The sequence below is a fragment of the Balaenoptera physalus genome, assembly GCF_965194825.1.
Source record: "Balaenoptera physalus genome assembly, chromosome: 3".
Classification (NCBI taxonomy): domain Eukaryota; kingdom Metazoa; phylum Chordata; class Mammalia; order Artiodactyla; family Balaenopteridae; genus Balaenoptera; species Balaenoptera physalus.
In genome coordinates, this window is record NC_138890.1 from 27,221,740 (window position 1) to 27,241,103 (window position 19,364).

The window sequence follows — 19,364 nt, forward strand, 5'->3', positions numbered from 1 at the left end:
TTAATTTTAATGAAGTCCATCTTATCAATTATTTCTTTCATGCGTCATAACTTTGGTGTTATACGTAAAAAACCATCACCATATCCAAGGTCATCTAGGTATCCTCCAAAATCTGCAGGATGGGACAGCAGGCTGGAGACCCAGATAAGAGCTAATGTTGCAATTCAAGTCCAAAGGCTATCTGCTGCAGAATTCCCTCTTGCTCTGGGGAGGTCAGTTTTTTCAGGCCTATTCAGGCCTTCAACTGATGGGGTGAGGTCCACCCACATTATGGAGGGCAATCTGCTTTACTCAAAGTCCACCAATTTAAAAGGATAAAGAGGGACATTACACAATGAAAAAGGGGTCCATACTCCAAGAAGACAAAACAATCCTTCATGTGTATGTGCCTGATAACAGAACATCAAAATATGTGAGACAAAAACTGATAGGATGGCAAGGAGAACTAGATGAATCCACTACTGTAGTTGGAGGCTTTTGCAGCCCTCTATCAGCATTAGACAGATCCAGCAGGCAGAAAATCAGACAGGACACAGTCAAACTCAATAGCACCATTGATCAACTGGATATAATTTAAATGTTAACCTCTCCCCAAAATCCCCTCACAGAAACATCCAGAATAATGTCTGACCACATATCCGGGCACTGTGGCCCAGCCAAGTTGACAATAAAATTAACCATCACACCATCTTTTACAAGTCTGCATTTTCTCAGAATGTTTACAGTTTGTCTGTTGTGTTTATAATCAGAAAAATAACAATACTAAAAAAACTAAATGAAAAGCAAAAAAATGCAGTAAATGATAAATAATGCTATATTAAAATTCTAGGAGGCGCTTATAATGTGTTGCTTCAAAATGTGATATCAGGAAACTTGGTAAGAAATAATGCTAAAATCACATGTGAAGTAAGAATTAAGCTCCAAGTGAGAATCCCAGGTGGGCAGACTTGCCAACATGCAGGGACAATGAACTTGATGACTTCTATTTTGGTTGCTCAGACGTCTTTTGTTTTTGCTTCCATCCAAGTTGTCCTCTGTGTCCTGATACATGAGGTGCCGTTTTTAAGGGAAAATGAAGCTGGAAAATGTTGGTGGAGCTTAGTCAGGACCAGGCAACAGGACCAAAGGAAGGCGAGTGGGTGATGTAAATGGGAGGCAGAGAGCAAGAGAAAGCACGGATGAGGGAGGGAGAGGCTGGGGGAGAGAAGGAAGGCGGAAGATACTTCGCCATCAGTTGGAGCAGACGGGCGGCTGCAACACAGCTCCCAGAGCTGGTGCGGAAGAGAGGGTCCCGGTGCCGCTTGTGCTGGGGAGCCCACTGGGGCCACGGTCAGCACGTGCCAAAGGACGTCCTAAGGGACTTCCTACAAGTGCCTCCCCAAAGTTCTCACTTCCCAAACATGGCTCTCACCAGGTTTCAACCTCCCTTCCTGCATTTTAAGACTTTTACTGACTCCCCATTGCCCTTGGGATAAAGCCTAAACCACCTAGCCTGACACTCAAGTGCTCATGGTGTGGCCCAGGGTTCCCCAAACTTGTCTCCTGATGGAGCTGCTCTGGCCACGTCCAACTTCTGGAAGGCTCTCAGCTTTCTCATCGCCTCCCTCTGCCTGGAAGTCTTTCTGACACCCCCAGACACCCTGCAGGGTATCATCCCTCTCTCTGGACAGACAGAACCTTCTACCACCCTGTGCAGTGATGGGGGTGTTGTGTTTGCCTCCACCCTACCCTGTGGCCCCAGAAGTCAGGGACCATACGGCATCTATTCTGATGTCCTGGATGGCAGCCCGTGCCATAGACATGGGCCGTGCGGTTTGGAGTCACTCAGCAACCCCTGGCTCCTCCACGTACCCCACACCCACGCAAGCCCCACCCACTGCCATCATCACCACGTGCGCACCACAGGCTTGAGCAGACAGCAGAGGGGAGAGAGGATACATCAAATGACACTAACGCTAGCTCTCAGTTATTGCGTGCTTGTCACGTGCGTGGCAAGTTTCTAAATACTGCCCATGAATTATTTACTCTTCCTTAAGAACTTTAGAAAGTTGGTACCACTATGAGCCCCATTTACAGATGATGAGATGGAGGCTGGAAATGTTAAGTCTTTGCCCAAAACCACCGGGGGCGGGGGTGCTGGGATTTGTACCCCAGCTCTTTGATTTCACAGCCCACACTCTTAAGCATGAGACTCCATGCTTGGTTATAGAGTAACCAAAGAATATCTTACTTCTTGTCACAACTTTATGAAACGATCCTAGAGTTTGTCTGGAAGGATAATTGTGAGAGAAAAAAAAAGCCACGAAATATTTGGGAAAAAAGAATGACTGGGATAGGGGAGGTCTTATTCTACCAGATATTACAATGCATTATGAAGTCACAATACTTAAAACTGGAGAATTGAGTCTAATCTTGTAGACAAGCATTTATAAGAATGAGATCATGCAACAAAGAGGTCATTTCACCTCTACAGCATCTCGCAAGATAGGTAGGGTGGATATTATTACCACTATCTGCATTGCATTGCCTTTTTACAGATGGGGAATCCGGGTCCCAGAGGGCAGCAAGTCACATGAGATTCAGGCCCTCTGAGGGGAAATGTCTCAAGTCATGCAGGGAGGGGAACCTGGGTCAAGAGAACTTGAGAGCAAAGACAAGAGCTTCTTTTCCTTTGGAGGTGCATGAGTAACAAGCCAGGAATAGAAACTGTCCCCCTTTCTGCACCCTGGGCAGGCATCATTAATCCATCTCCACACTCTTCCTGGCTGAACCATCACAGCCTGAAATTCTTATTAATGCAAAGCCACAGCCAGTCAGTGAGGACTGACTCATGAGATGAAAATATTTGTCATTTTAATCTGCGTCAAACCACCTTCCTTGCAGATGTTGGGCTCGGGTGTAGAGTGGGGCTCTGTTATACCACACTGTCTGGAGCCCTTCCAACAGCTCAACCAAATACCATTTCACCACGTGCAACCCTAGGTCAGGGAGGCCACCCTTCCCCACCATCTCCAGATGCAGTCACTCCAGCCCCACCCCACACGTGGCTGCAGGAAACACGGTGCCCTCCTGATTGCTTCAGCAGAGATCCAAAGTAGATGCTTACCTGCCCCTTGATGTTTTCTGTCTCCTCCTCCAAAAGCCCACTGCCCACTGCCCTATGGTCACTTTGTCTCCCTGGTCACCTCGGCCACCAGCTGCTGGCCCCTCTCCACCTTACTTTCCCCAAGCATGGCTGCAGTCCTCTCTCCTTCATTCCCCAAAGCACCCCGAACACAGGGCCCATGACTGAAGGATGTTCCTGCAAAGAACCATACTTGGTCTAAAACTAAGGACAGAAAATATTCTGTCCCTAGAGTTTGTTGACCCTTTGCCCCATCAAAGGGAATCTCTTGCATGTTTCTTGGGAGTCCCTTCTTCCCTCTTCTTTTATCTCCCAGAACCAAAACCCCTGCTTTGGGGCCACCTAACATGGCAGCTTCCCTTGGAATGAATGTAGGGTGGTACAGGCGCCATGATACAGTCGCACATTGACAAAACCATACTCCCTGAAGCTCCCTCCTCCATCGTTTGCTCGGGCTGTCCCAATGCCCGATTCACCCTTCATCTTCTACTGCTTCCCTTCCCTAATCGCTCCTCACCCTCAGGTTAAGTTTTCTTTCTCTGGGGGAACCTTCTTAGGCTGAGTTAGGGGTCCTGCCTCAAGGATCCCACAACATATTATCAGGTTAGATCTGGTCTCCTGGTTTGTTTGGGCTGTCCAGATTAAAAAAAAAAAAAAACACATTTAATTTTTCTGATTCATGCTTTTTCCCACCAGATGTGTAAAAATTAGTTTTAAATTAGTTCTCCAAGTTTTGGAAAATGGAAGAGTTGACACAAGTATCAAAATGCCTGCTTTGCCTTTAAAAACTAGAGGCTCTGACCACATCGGGCCCACATGGCACCAAGTGACAAGAGCTGATAGCAGCCACCACCACCCCTCCCTCAGGTGTGTCTCTGAAGTTCACCACAATCCCCGCCATTCCCTATTGCCTCACACATGGCCCCCTCACTTATTTACCTTGCCCATCTTGCCCACGTTATGTGGGCTTGTAAGCCCTGTGCTGTTTGCATTGTGTGTCCCTGCTCCGCCTTTGTCTCTCTAAATAGACTGTGAGCTCTGCTTACTCCTGTGCATAAAGGGGGTGAAAGCACAAGTGTTCCTACCTCACAGCATTGTTGTAAGGATTCACTGCAATCATGTTTAGCACCAGCCTGATCCCCAGTAGTGCACACATGATTAGTTCTGACGCCCTCAGCCCCAGCCAGACGCACCAAACAAGTCTCCCCAGCGGCAGGGAGGTGCTGTCCATATTGCAGTTGAACTTGGTTACTCCAGCATCACTGCAGAGTTCAGAAAATTCCAAAGATTCAACTCTTGAAAGTAATAAGGTGGACCCAAGGCAGGGCCCGGGATCGGGAAGTTATCCCATTACACCAAAAGAGAGCCTCACACATGGCAGGGACCATATCCCACTCTCATGCTCCTGTGCTGGACAAACTGCCATGAGACCATTGAGTCTACTCACATGACCACAGGCTGCTACAGCATCTTACCCAGGACAACTTCTGGGCTGCACTCGGGTCCGAGGTGGGATAGGGGCTGCTTGTTTGGGATGGCTTAGGGGAAGGACTGATAGAGATTCTGGGGGCCCAGATATCTATCCCCGAAGCCACCTCTCGGCTGCCACTGCCTATGACAGCCCATGCGTCCCGGAGGTCTCCAGCCAGGGCTGAGGTCTGCTCACCAGGGGAAAGACATTCACTACCCAGTCGTTGAAGCCAAGAACTGAAGCTTCTATCCCAGTCATCCCATGCCTGGACCTAGACAGATTCTTGTACTTGTCTCAAAGTCAGGGCAGCATGTAGAGTGAGCAAGCAGTGGACCGGGAGCCAGGAGGCCTGGGCTCTTCTCCTGCTCTGCCCTTAACCAGCTCTGTGCCCTCGGCCAAGTCTCTGCTGCTCTGTGGGAGCCAGAGAGGAATGCATCCGATCAGGGATCTTCCAGCTGTGGCCTGGGGAGCCTCAGGCTTCTGGATCCCTGCCTTCTCTGCTTCTACCCACTTATCTCTCTTAAATATTGGGATTCCGGATAAGATTCATCTGAAACAAGACAGGTAGCACAGTGTAGAAGTTAAGAGTCACAAACTCTGGAGACAAAGCGACCTGGCTTCAAATGAGTAAGCTTGGGCAAGACAGTTGGTTTTGTTGAGCCTCAGTTTCCCCGTCTGTAAAATGGAAATCACACTAGAACATAGCCCACGGGGTGGTTTCAAGTATTGGGCGAACTCATGTATGTAGAACACTTGGCACATGTGCCTGGCACATGGTGGGTGCTTCATGGATGTTACCTGCTAGTGTAGTTTTTAAAAGATCTGCTGAATGGTTTTGTTCAAGTTTGCAACCATTCGCTTTAGTGGTCTCTGATCACCTCATCCTAGTTCCCATCTCTAGTTCCCATCCTAGCCATCATCCCCCAGCCTGACGACTGACTCTGAGGGCCACTGAGCCTTCAGGCCTGGGCCTGAGATTGACCCTGGTTGGACATGGATGCAGGTCCCAGCTTTGTTACCAGCTGGGTGATCTTGGGTCAGTCATTTTACTTCTCTGCACCTCAGTTTATCATCTGTTAAGTGGAAATGATGGCACTATCCACCTCCTAGGGGTCCTGTGGGGACTGGTACGGCACCCAACACGTATAAATCCTCAATAAACAGTGGCTGTTATCATTAAGTTCCGTTGAGGTAAGCATTTTGGTTTGGTTTTTAGTCACCGTTTGGGGAGTGGTGGGCGCCCTCTAGTGGTGGAGCCCCACATGGAGGGGTGCCTTAGCCTCTAGCCAGGGGGTAGGGGGCAGGGAAGGGAGGACAGTTGGGGCCAAATCTTAGATGTGAACCTCCTTGGGACTGGGGATGAGTCTCAACCCAAGGCCACCACAGCTGGGCCTGAGACCAGTGATCTGTAAGCTGCTTTGGTGGGGAGGGCAGAGTAGAGAGGTCCAGCTTGGACCCCTGGGTAAACTTCTCTGCAAAGAAAGAACGGTGCCCACCATGGAGCTAGGAGACAGGCATGGGAGGGTACGAAGGCAGTTTTCCTTCTTCTATTGCTAGATGCACCCTCACCACCATCCTCCAGCTCCATTTTACAGATGGAGAAACTGTGGCCCACAGAGGGGAAGGGACTCTCCCGAGGTCACACAGGGCATCCAAGGCAGAACACAGACCAGAGCCTGGACTCCAGGTCCAGTGTTCTCTACCCTACAAGGTCAGCTTGGCCAAGCCAGGCCATGGAGAGCAGAGGACATTTTCATTGAATCAGAGAGTGAAGTTTCGAAGGAGAAGAAAAAAAAGAAGCAGCAGGCGAAGTTCCCAGGGCTGGAGCCCTGCCCAGCTGGTCCCAGGGCTCAGGGAGGGTGGGAATGACGCAGCCTGGGGCCGTGGCAGTCTCAGGAGCACCATTCGCCGGGAATCTGCCTGCGGCAGCAGCCAGAAGAACTGCAGAGGCTCCGGGAAGGATGGCTGAGCCGATGGCCCAGGCTGACTCCGCAGGAGCTCCGTGCGTGGGCCACAGTGTGAGCTCAGGATCCTGTCGTCTCAGCACCTGCAAGAAACCCGCCCACTTTCACACATACAGAAGCACCCAGGCACGGAGTTCCTGGGTGGGCAGCAGAAGCCTCCTCAGCAGAGAAGGGGTCAGCCTGGAGCAGGGAAATCACCAAAGGCCCATGAAAGGGGGCGGCCATGAGCAGGAGTCCAGGCCCAGCTGCTGGCGGAAGCCAAGGTCCGAGGCTGTGGACACAGCCAGCTCACTTCCCCCGCTCCGAAGGCCCCCTTCTTGTCCTTCAACCTGGGAGGCCTCGCCCGCTGTGTGTCCTAAAGCCTTTCTCACGCATTATAGCTCAGCTGAGAGTCACACTGTCTTTGTCCATCTTCCCAACCTACAGATGGGGAAGCTGAGGCCCAGGGAGGGAAAGGGACGGAGGGGCTCCAGGGTCATTTCCACCCTGCACAACTGTCCACCATTCTTGGAATCCATGAAATTAGGCTAGTGGAAGGGAGGGGTAGATTCTAGTCCACACCCCAGCTCTCACCTGCCACCAGTTCCCAGTGAGCATGCAATCCCAGGGTGCATGGTGACAGAAAGAAAGCAGGCTTTGGCACCTGCTGAACCCAAATTCAAATCCTGGCTACCATCTATCGTACCTGTTCTCATCGCTTTAGCTGCATTAACTGAGTGAATCCTTTCAACAGTCCTCTGACATAGTATTACTGAGGGCTCCACTTACAGATGAGGAAACTGAGACAGCTGGGAATGGGCAGAGTGGAGGTTTGCCTTTCTGGCCCCTTAAATACTAAGCTACAATGTCCACTTATGATGCATGAAAAGCATATCATGGAAGTTAGATGGGCTGGGAACTTTGGGGTTGAGTGGAGGTGATGTCACCAGAAGGGAAGGAGCTGGGGGGAACTCAGAGAGCAGCCCCAGTAGGGAGCGCCCATCCCTGCTGGGATCTGTTTGGACCACCTGGATAAGGTGGGTCTGGGAGACCAAGAGGAAACTGAGTCAGGGAAGGGCTCTGGTGGGCGTTTGGGGTCCCAACTCACAGCTCCAGCCTCGTCCTTTCACCAAGTCATCTGCTCCTCAGTAATTATGAGGTGCTTCTCTGGGCCTGGCCCAGGCTCGCTCCAAGGGGCAAGGTAAATAAGGGCCCCAGCCCCGTGGCCCCTCAAGTGGGAACAGGCCCAGCTGGACACCATTATGGTGAGGAAGCAGGAAACCAAGGCATCCCTTAGAGGGGGCGGCCCCACTGCCTGTGGGAGGGCATTGTGCTCTGACCCCAGAGCTGAGAGGCTGAGACTTCCCATGGCCCCTGCCCAGCCCAGCATGCCCCTTTAAGAGATCTGGCCCCTTTAAGAAGAGAGCCGGGGCAAGGCCATTTCCCACTGTGTGCCCCCTCCAGTTGCAGCTGCAAGACTTCTGACTTTCACACCCAGGCAGAGCTGGGGATGGGGAGCCTTCCTGCTCCTCCCTTGACCTCCAGGCCACCCCCAGCCGGCTGCAGCCCCAGGTCCCTGTGCCTTGGTCCTGGCCCCTCTGCAGCCCCAGTCATCCCATCCGCTCTTGATCCCGTTCCCTGGCTGGGACTCCTGGCTGAGGCTGCTGCAGCTCGGCCCTTCCCATTCCGTGCTTGGCAAAGGGGTGTCTGTTCTCGAGCCGGGGCCCAGGGGGACGGCCAGGGCCAGGGATGGAAAGGGGGATGGAGGGCAGGGCTGTCTAGAGAGAAACCCCTTTCCTGAGGAGCTGGCTCCACCCACCACAGGGCTGTGGGGTTAGGGCAGGCAGAAGGGAGACCAGCCCACACTTGCGGGGTGGAGAGCATCTATCTCCACGGAAGACCAAAGCAAGCGGGTAGGTTTCTAGAAGAACTGATTGAGCAAGGATAGTCCAGACTTGTGCAAAAGAAGAAAGAACCCATCTGCCTGGGCAAACTTGCCCTTCTATCGATCACAGGAGGGCATGAAACCAGGAGCTGGGTGAGCACCTGTTCTGGGCCTTGTACGTTATAGTCACCTGTATAAGACACCTGTACTTGTCCCCCTTCCTACCTTAAGCTCTCACCCAACTAGGAGAAGATGTGAGACCCTGGGCTTTGGGATCTGACAAATGCTGGGTTCAAATCCCAGCTTCACCACTTCCCCCTGCATGATCTGGGACAACTCACGTCACCTCTTCAGCCTTGGTTTCCTCATATGTAAAATGGTGATTATAATACCCAGCGTAGAGGGCTGTTGTAATAAAGGCTTGGCATGTAGAGTGTGTTCAGTCAATTCACACTCCTCTCCATGGGTGTGCCTGCCCCACGCACCCACCAGGTCTCACCCGTCTCCGGCGGGATTCCCAGCACTCACAGCGGTCAGCAGTCCTGCCTGCGTACAGCGGCTGTTCGGCGGGGATGTGCAGAACCATATAGAAGCGTATCGCAGAAAGAACTGCAGACCCTCACCACGGAGGCCACCTAGCACCCAGCCAGCTGTCACCCACTGGAATCAAAGGGAGGTGGAGATGGGCCACCGAGAGGGGGATGGCTCTCCCAGAGCTGAGTCAGACGGTCCCAGGTCAAGTCTCCACATGCCGCGCTTAGCAGAATGACCTTCACCTTCCAAGCCTCGCTTTCCCATCTGGGAAGTGGAGTACATGGGAGGGTCCCCAGAGACTCCAGCGTGGAGGTGGCTCGCGAACCCCAGCCGAGTGAAGCCAAGGGCTGCAGATTCAGGGCTCAAGGCTGCCCTCGCCTTTGTTTGCTTTATTGAGTAAAAGAAAATACTTTGAACACTTAATGGGGACTTGGGGGAGGGAGGAAGGGTCAGAGAGAGGCTTCGTCCAAAAGAAACATGCTCCAAGGAGGACCCTGCCAAGAAAACCCAAGGGGGGCCAGGAGGGTTCTCCTCTGAGCATGGCCAAGGATGGAAGCCTGAGGGGACACCAGAGCCCAGAGAGACGACAGAGGGCTGTGCATGGGGAAGGGACCCCTTGGCCTGCTGGGTCCTCCCGGAATAATGAACCATGGCAGCCCCTTTCCAAAGCCGTCAAGGCCTCCTTTCCTGCAGCTGCTGCCTCTGCCCCCAGGGGTCACCCCAGAACCCCCCAGCTCCCCACTCACTCCCATTGAGGCAAGTTCATTCACCCCCTCGCGCTCTCATTGACTCATTCATTCAGTAGCACAGAGAGGCACTTTTCCGTTCATTTGTTCATTCATTCATTCATTCACTGATGTACCTGCTCGAAGGTGAACAGTCACAGAGCCTGCCACAAGGCATTCTGGGGTTAGGAGAGGACATGCTCTCCGCGGTCTCTGAGGGGGAGCCCACCTGAGGCTGTGGGAGGTCAGTGGGTCAGCTGCGAGGACCTCACAGACAAGGGGTTATCTGGAAAGGTGAGTGGAGAGCATCAGGTGGTAAAGGGGAAGGAGAGGGCAGGCCAAGAAAATGGCAGAGAGGCGGGCAAGAACATGGTGTTTCAGAAAGGGGAGAGGAGACCAGGAAAGGGGCCATGCTCATCGCACACAGCACAGGCCATCTCTGGCCCCAGCAGGGCACTTCACACATTCCCCCGGCTGCTGGGGGCCCTCACCACTGAGGGGGCCGGGATCCCCTGGAATTCCTCAGCGTTCCATGTGGGCCTTCCCTCTCCAGCTGGGTCCAGGCCCTTGCTTCCCAGGGGACTGAAGTCAGCCTCCAGCTGGGGCTCCTCCCACGCAGCCTGGGGAAACCCTGGTGTGCCCCTCTCCCCCCACCCCTCAGGAAACCCCAGCACTTCCTGCCGTCTGGGTCTCACAGAGCTAAAACCCTTCCTCTGGGCTCCTGTCCTCAGAGGCCGTGGGTCTTGAAATTCAAGCTCAGAGACTGCCAAAGCAGCTGGAAAACTGCTGAGTGTTTTTCTGAAGGAAGAGGAGGAGAGATAGAAGTTAAGAGGGGAAGAAAAGAGGGCCTGGACAATGGAGGAAGCTGGCCGCAGGTTCCCATGGCTCCTGTGTAAGCCGATGCCTGTCTCATGCAACAAGCGGCGCCCCCAGGCTGCATCCTAGTTCCTCCAAGGTGGAGGTTTCCACCCGGGAGGGTCTTCCAACCAAGTGCATGATTCTCTCCAGGGAAGTCACTCAGGCCCTTTGCCTCAACTTAGCACCTGAAGGTATTAAAAAGTCCCAGGTCACCATTCCTGCTGGGGATACTGGCTGTCACCCAGAACTGCAGGGAAAAAGCCCAAGATGACAGACAAGCTCTCCACTTACTCCTCATAGCAGAAACAGGAAGCTCTGAATGCAAGGATCACTTCTGTCCCTTACTGAATGATCTTGGGTCAGTCAAGCCACCTTTCTGAATTTCAGTGTCATTGGAGATGATAAGAGCTATGATAATAATAAGAGTTATATTTATGAAGTGCTTACTACTTGCCAGGCTCTGGCTAAATGCATGACCTCATTTAATCCTCATGACAATTCTATGAAGTAGGTACTTCAATTATCACCACTTTACAGATTAGGAAACTAAGCTCAGAGAGAGTAAGAAACTTGTCCAAGATGACCCAAGCAACAAAAGGGAGAGCAAGGATTCCAGCCGAGCCACTGCAACTCTCGATTCTACGGACTGGACTATTATACTGCATCTCACAATGTTTTCATGCATTCATTGGACAAACAAATATGGACCATTTTCTTGTACTGGGCACTGGAGATGGAGAGGTAAATCTTGTATCTGCTCTCAAGGAGCTTCCAGCCCATTCAGTGAGACAGATAAGTAACCAATTATAATATAGGGTGATTGTTGTTAAAATGGATATATTACAAGATGCTGGGTGCCTTGGTCAGGGCATTCAATGCAAGCTGCTTTAACAAATAATCCCAGCATCTCAGTGGCTTAATAATATATCACATGGTGCAATGCATTGGCAGGGGCTCTTCTCCTTATCATCAGGAGAGCCAGGCCTCCTTGGAGTCTTCCACTGGAATCCTCTACTGGATGTCAGCCAACAAGCAGGAGAGTGGCATCATGGAGGACTGCATGGAACATTTTATGGCCTGGCCCAGAAGTCATGTACCTGACTTGCCCATGTTCCATTGGCTAGAACTAGTTTCACTGCCCCCACTTAATGCACAGGAGGCTGGGAAATGAGGAGCCAGGATTGATGTGTATCTAGCAGGTCTCTGCCACAATAGGGGAGAGAAAGGAGAACATCACCCTACCCGGCTGAGCAGAGAAGCTTCCCAGAGGAAGTGAGGACCGAGCTGGGTCCAGCTATGAAGTGGGCAGTGGGAGGGCATTCCAGGCAGAGAGAACTATGTAAGATCATCTCTCAAAAATGCTTTGCAATGGGCCTTCCCTGATGGCACAGTGGTTAAGAATCCGCCTGCCAATGCAGCGGACACGGGTTAGAGCCCTGGTCCGGGAAGATCCCACATGCTGCAGAGCAACTAAGCTCGTGCGCCACAACTGCTGAGTCTGCGCTCTGGAGCCCGCGAGCCACAACTACTGAAGCCCGTGCGCCGAGAGCCCGTGCTCCGCAACAAGAGAAGCCACTGCAATGAGAAGCCCGCGCTCCGCAACGAAGAGCAGCCCCCGCTCGCCACAACTAGAGAAAGCCCGCACGCAGCAACGAAGACCCAATGCAGCCAAAAATAAAATAAATGATTTTTTTAAAAAATGCTTTGCAATGAATTCTAAAATCTCAGTTATTATGATTAATTTCCTAAGAAATAGAGGGAAGGAAGGTATCTAAGGTCAGGTTGCCCAGAGCAGACTTTGAGCTGAGTATTTGAGGGCAAGTGATTTACTGAGGAACTCCTTTCAGTCAGAGAGTGGGGGAAGGACAACAGGGAAGGGAAGGAAGCCAAGCAAGGGTGCAAGCTGGGGCAAAGGCGTAGCCTCAGCTTGATACCGCAGGGAGACTCTGGGGCGGATGTTACCCCTCAGAGTTTGTGCAGATTCCAGCCACGGGCACTGGGCTTTCCTACTCCAGTACCAGCCAGTCACTGGCCAAACAGCAGAGTGGAAGGAGAATATAAGTCCTTGGGCGTGACCCTCTCTTGGCATCTGTGGGAAGCATCTCCAGTCCTGGGCAACCCTGCAAAGAGAGTGCAGGCACAGGCCGATAGGCACAGAGAACACAGAAGCCAGGAAAGATGGGGGGAGCTGAGCAGAGCAACAGTGTTGGGTGCAGAGACAGATTGGTGCCGCAGGGGGAGGGGGACCAGGAGTGGCACTGGGCCTGGCAAATCCCCAAAAGTACCAAAGATCATACCCTTAGGGCCTTTCTAGCTCGAACTAGGTGGAATTATTGAAAGAGCAATGGACACAGAACCTGAGCTTTAATCCCGACTCTGCCACTGGGTGAGTGTGTGGGTAGCACTCAGAGGTCATTACCCTTGTCTGTAAGATAAGAATGAGAACATATCAAAAAAACAAACAACCCAATCAAAAAATGAGCAGAAGACATTTCTCCATAGAAGACATACATATGGCCAATCGGCATGTGAAAAAATTCTCAGCATGGTTAATTATTAAAGAAATGCAAATCAAAACCACAATACAGTATCACGTCACACTAGTCAGAATGGCCATCGTCAAAAAGTCTACAAATAAAGAGAGGGTGTAGAGAAAAGAGAACCCTCCTACACTATTGGTGGGAATGTAAATTGGTGCAGCCACTGTGGAAAACAGTATGGAGGTTCCTTAAAAAAACTAAAAATAGAACTACCATATGACCCAGCGATCCCACTCCTAGGTATATATCCAGAAAAGACAAAAACTCTAATTTGAAAAGACACAGGCACCCCAATATTCATAGCAGCACAGTTTACGATGGCCAAGACACGGAAACAACACCAGAGTCCCTCAAGAGAAGATTGGCTTAAGAAGATGTGGTATGAAATATTACTCAGCCATAAAAAAGAATGAACTATTGCCATTTGCAGCAACATGGACGGACCTAAAGAATATTATACTTAGTGAAGTAAGTACAGACAGAGAAAGACAAATATTATATGACATCACTTATATGTGGAACCTAAAACAACACAAATGAATCTATTTATAAAACAAAGGAATCACAGGCATAGAAAACAAACTTACGGTTACCAAAGGGGAAAAAGAATGCAGGAGGGTTAAATTAGGAGTATGGGATTAACAGATACAAACTACTACATATAAGGTAGATAGGCACAAGGATTTACTGTATAGCACAGGGGACAATATTCAGTATCTTGTAATAACCTATAATGGAAAATAATCTGAAAGAAAATAACTGAGTTGCTTTGCTGTACACCTGAAAATAACACAATATTGTAAATCAACTATACTTCAGTAAAAAAAAAAGAATGAGAACGTTACCTCGGAGGGTTGTGCTGGAGATTAGAGGTGGGGCCGGGCATACACAGTAGGCACTCAAAAAATGGTGACCTTGCCACTTCGCTCCTAGACTACACACCCCTGAGTCTCAGGCGTTCTCTAGCGGTGTTACCTGCACAGATTGTGAGGGAAATATTTGGTCTGTGTCCCAGCACATGATATGATTCCCACCTACTTCCCAGTCCTGAAGGTCCTAGGAGGATGGGGAAAGAGAGGGAGCAAACTTCATCTAGAGCCTAAAAGCCTGCCCTACAGAGATGTCTTTCCACCTCGAAGATCTTCCATTCTAACATGGTCAGAATTGGAAGGCACCTGCCACTATTTAACAGATGGGGAAACTGAGGCCCAGAGAAAGGAAGGAGATTTTCCCAAGGTCCCACGGTCTCCAAAACAGGACTGGCAAATAGATGTCACTCCATGTGCCAACTCTGGTCAATTGGTTGTGGCTGTAATAAGATTTCTGAGGCTTTATCTGGGCTCAGTGGGAAAGAATTCCAGGCTCCATTAGTCACGTCTGCCTTGGGTTGAGAAAGTACAGAGGAGGTATTTACATTACTACAGAAGAAGATGAAAAAATGCATTGGCCCCGCTCACCAACATCTACCTTCTCCCTAAAGGGCTTAGCAACATTCTTATTCATAGAAGGTGGTTCCAAAATAAGTCAAAAGGACTTAAGGGAAAAAACCTAATGTCCCAAATTGGGAAATCATGTATTAAAAGCCAGGGTGTAGCAATTGTAACTCTTGACCATCACCCAGGCACAATAACCTTGGAATCCAGTAAGTGACTCAAGTGTCCCGAATTATAGTGAACATTTGTTGTTCCTATTTCTCCTCCCTAATGATGTCTCAACTTCCTCTTGCAGAATTACCTGTTCCCCACTGCACACAATCTATTGCATCTATTTTAACCAGCACCACCCACCCCCATCCCACCCAAGCCTGGAATTTGAATCTTACGCAGGGAGACAGAGACTGGAAATGGTGGAGGCTTGTCCCCTCCAGTGGTGGCTTGCTGATCAGCTAGCTATTCAGGCTCAGAATGAATCAGGGCCCCCATCACAGATCACTGCCATGGTCTGTGTCTCCTGCTGGTCAGTAAGTTCCTCAACGACAGGGACTCTGCCTTCTTCACTGGTGTATTTCCAAAGCCTGGCAAGATCTCTAACATAGCTGACATTCGGTCATTTTTGTTGTTCTCAAATGAATTAATGAACACACAAATGTAAGAAAATATACAAGTTCTGAATCAGAGGGCAGGATTTAAAAGCTAGCCCTGCTTTTTACTAACCATGCGAGCTTGGGCAAGCCTGTTACTTCTCTGAACCTCAGTTCTCTCATCTGTAAAATGGATGCAGTTACACATACCTCCCAGGATTGCTGGCAGGTTTAAATGAGATAATGGATGTGAGACTGCTTTATAAACTGCAAGTGATGTGCAGAGGGTAATTACACCAAGGAAGGGAAGAGGTTAATAATAAGCCTGGATAATACAAATAAAAAATCCACCCTAGCAGATAATTACAGTCAAGATGAAGCAGGCATCGTCCTTGTCCAAAAACAATGTGTAACTCAATGTCTGTGTCAAGTTGAAAGTCACAGAAAATTTAATTCAAACATAAGGAGAGGGACTTCCCTGGTGGCGCAGTGGTTAAGAATCCGCCTGCCAATGCAGGGGACACGGATTCGATTCCTGGTCCGGGAAGATCCCACATGCCGCGGAGCAACTAAGCCCGGGTGCCACAACTACTGAAGCCCGCGCACCCAAAGCCCGTGCTCCACAACAAGAGAAGCCACCTCAATGAGAAGTCCGCGCACCACAACGAAGAGTAGGAAGAGTAGCCCCTGCTGGCTGCAACTAGAGAAAGCCCATGCACAGCAACGAAGACCCAACACAGCCAAAAATAAATAAATAATCAAACATAAGGAGAATCTGTTGACTAAAAAAACTGGGAAAGGAGATCCTTTGTGGTCCAGTGGTTAGGACTCGGAGCTTTGACTGCCATGGCCCAGGTTCAATCCCTGGTAGGGGAACTAAGATCCCGCAAGCCGTACCACGCAACCAAAAAAAACCCCCGAAACTGGGAAATGCATGGTACTGGCTTCAGGCAAGGTCCAATCCAGTAGTTTAAATGATGTCATTAAGGACCCAGTTTCTAAACACCAAAGACTCAGTGATAAACACCAGTCAGAGGCCCAGTTACTGAGCACATGGTAAGAACATAGGACATTTTTATTGAAAAAAAATGTTTTTAATTGTCCTGAATCTGACATAACAGAACAAATATAAACTTTGATGATTCAGGAGTCAGGGTCTGTGGGTGCATACAAAATAAACTAATATAGGCAAAAGAAACTTACTAGAAGAACTGCAGGGAGGCTGGAGAATAAGGCTTGAAAATGGACAGAAATCAATGATTGGCAGGGCCAGGTCAGGAAGGGCCTTGTAAGCCATCATAAAGAATCCCAAGGTCAATGGGAAGTATGGAGGAACTGGGAGAGTGATATGCTTCTATTTACATTGTAGAAAACTCCCTGTGGCTGCAGGCTGCAGGAAAGATGGAAGGAAGAGATGGGGAAAAAGGAAGCCAGAGATGAGACTCTTGCTGTGGTCCAGGTGAGAGGCAATGGAGGCCCAGATGGGATCGTGGTGAAGTAGCGCTGAAGTCCAAGGACCTGAGAAACGGTAATAAAGGGGAATGAATAGGATGTGGAGGGAGACTGGATATGGTAAAAGAGTCAAGAATTATCTGCAAGTTCCGAGCCTGGCAGCTGGCGTTCACTGAACTGGGGGATGTGGAGAGAGAACGCTTTCACCCCCACCGTGCCTTGAGTGGGGATGGTATGGCCGGCGCCATTTGTCCTGCAGAAGGCCTAGCCCAGGCAGCCTGCCCAGAGAACTGGCCAAAGAGAGATGGGCTAGTGGAGGGTGCCCAGTTTGGTACCGGACGTCAGGGTAATTCCAAACTCTTTTTGGGTACAGAGATGGGCCTCCAGAGCCAAGTTCTGGGATGCTCTCTGCCTCTGGCTTCCCGCCACAGGCATCATCTGCAGAGAATATTCAAAGATGTAAACATGATGATTTCATCAAGGTCCGCGTGTCAGGGGACACATGTGCAGGCGATGGCAGCCCATCAAACCGTGGAAATTCTGACCCGGGAGGTTCAGACAAAACAATGTGGAGGCTTCCCTCCCCCGCATCCCCTCTGGCCTGTGCCCAGTTCTCAAACATGGTTAATTAATGTAATGAATTATGACAAACGTGTATGGTGCCTCTGATTTGCTGACAGCTGATACAAACAGAGGCTGTGGCCAAGAATCTCAATGCATACATTGCGCGTGCGCACGCACGCACACACACACACACACACACACACACCACAATTACACCAAAAATAGCTTGCAACTGGGTTTGTAATTCAGTGACTTTTCCATCTGTAGTGGAACATGGCAAGAAGTGACTGCTGCTGCTAAGGGTAAAAGGAAGAGTTGGAAATATGTTGCTACCTATTTTTTTTATTATAAAGCCCTTTTTCCTTAACCACTGTCTCTCCCTAGGACACACGTTCATTGGTTACCTTTAGCCAATCCTGCATTCTATGCGGGAAGGGACCCACATTCACTGAGGACCTACTATGTGCCAAGGACTTTATATACTAAGTCTGAACTCTTGGTTGCAAGCAACAGAACTCCAACTGAATCAGCTTAGGGTAAAACAAAAAGGGGTGGGGCATAGAAAGGACCTTGAAATATCTCGTACAATCAAACAAAATTGAACATTCAAGCCATAAGAAGGTCAGGGAATGGGACTTCCCTGGTGGCACAGTGGTTAAGAATCCACCTGCCAATGCGGGGGACGCAGGTTTGATCCCTGGTCTGGGAAGATCCCATGTGCCACAGAGCAACAAAGCCTGTGCACCACAACTACTGAGCCTGCACTCTGAAGCCTGCGCTCTGGAGCCTGCGCTCTGGAGCCCGCGAGCCACAACTACTGAGCCCACGTGTTGCAACTACTGAGCCTGAGTGCTGCAACTACTGAAGCCCGCCGCATGCCTAGAGCCCGTGCTCCACAACAAGAGAAGCCACTGCAATGAGAAGCCTGTGCACCACAATGAAGAGTAGCCCCTGCTCACTGCAGCTAGAGAAAGCCTGTGCACAGCAATGAAGACTCAACGCAGCCAAAAAATAAATTAAAAAAAAAAAAGAAGGGCAGGGAAGTAGCTAGAGCCAGTGACTCAAATTCCAGCAGAGCTGAGCAAGCACTCTCTCCCTCTCTCTCTCATAATCAATTCTCATTTTTCATGGATTCTGTATTTGTAAATTTGTCTACTTGCTAAAATTTATTTGCAAACCCTAGATCAATATTTGTGGCATTTTCACAGTCATTTGTGGACACGCACAGAGTGGTGAAAAACTTGAGTCATCCGACACACATGTTCCCAGCTAAGGTCAAACTAGGCGACACTCTGTTTTCTGGTCTCAGCTCCCATGTTATGAAAAAGTGTCCTTTTTGTAAGTCTATTTAATGCCATATTTTTTCTCATTTTAGTGCTTTTTGTTGGTGATTTCACTGTTGAAAACGACCCCCCAAGCATAGCGCTGAGGTGCTGTCTAGTGCTCCTAAGTGCAAGAAGGCTGTGATGTGACTTATGGAGAAAACATGCGTGTTGGATAAGGCTCGTTCAGGAGTGAGTTATAGCGCTGCTGGCTGTGAGTTTAATGTTAATGAATCAACAATGTATGTTAAATAAGGTGTCTTTAAACAGGAACACAAGTAAAACAAAGTTATACACTGATCAGTTGATGAAAATGTTGTGACCAGGGGCTCACAGGAACCTAACCCTGTATTTCCCCCAGGAGCAATGGTTGGATATTCACTAGTTCAGTTTGTGGTCACTTTATAGAACATAACTACCATGAATAACGAGAATGAATTGTATCTTCTTTTTCTCCTTCTCTTTTCCTTCCTTCCTCCCTCACCCCAGGTCAGGGTCCTTGGTAGGGCAAGGAACAGGCCAACAGTTCCCAAGTCTCATGTCTCATAGCTTCTGCCACTAGAAAGAGGCTTTTCATGGTTTGACAAATCCTGAGAGAAAATCCTGGACCAATTGAATATGGTGGGAGTAGGGATGGTTGTATATGTACATGGCATCTCCCAGTGAAACCACATAAAACACAGAAACAGAAGTTCCTGAAAGAACAGAAGTCTATTCTCAAATGATTAGAAAAAACAAAAAATAAAACTGATCAGACTAACACACACACACGCACATGCACACATGTGCATGTACATGTTTTTCAATTCTCATTGCACAAGTTTTACCACGTCCTCATACTGCCTGTAACATTACTAACTAGTTTTCCTTAAACTGACTCTTTTTTTCCTATGCTTTAATATATTTGAAAGGAAAATGTATATTTC

At 49.5% G+C, this 19,364-nt stretch overlaps 1 long non-coding RNA gene across 1 annotated transcript in view; it reads left to right on the forward strand.

Annotated features, from left to right (window-relative positions):
- Nucleotides 1-12,227: 12,227 nt before the first annotated feature.
- LOC309658286 overlaps nucleotides 12,228-19,364 on the forward strand; it is a 241,063-nt gene continuing 233,926 nt past the window's right edge. The window contains exon 1 of the long non-coding RNA XR_014262177.1: nucleotides 12,228-13,920. This is a non-coding gene — a long non-coding RNA (uncharacterized lncRNA). The remainder of the gene's footprint in view (nucleotides 13,921-19,364) is intronic.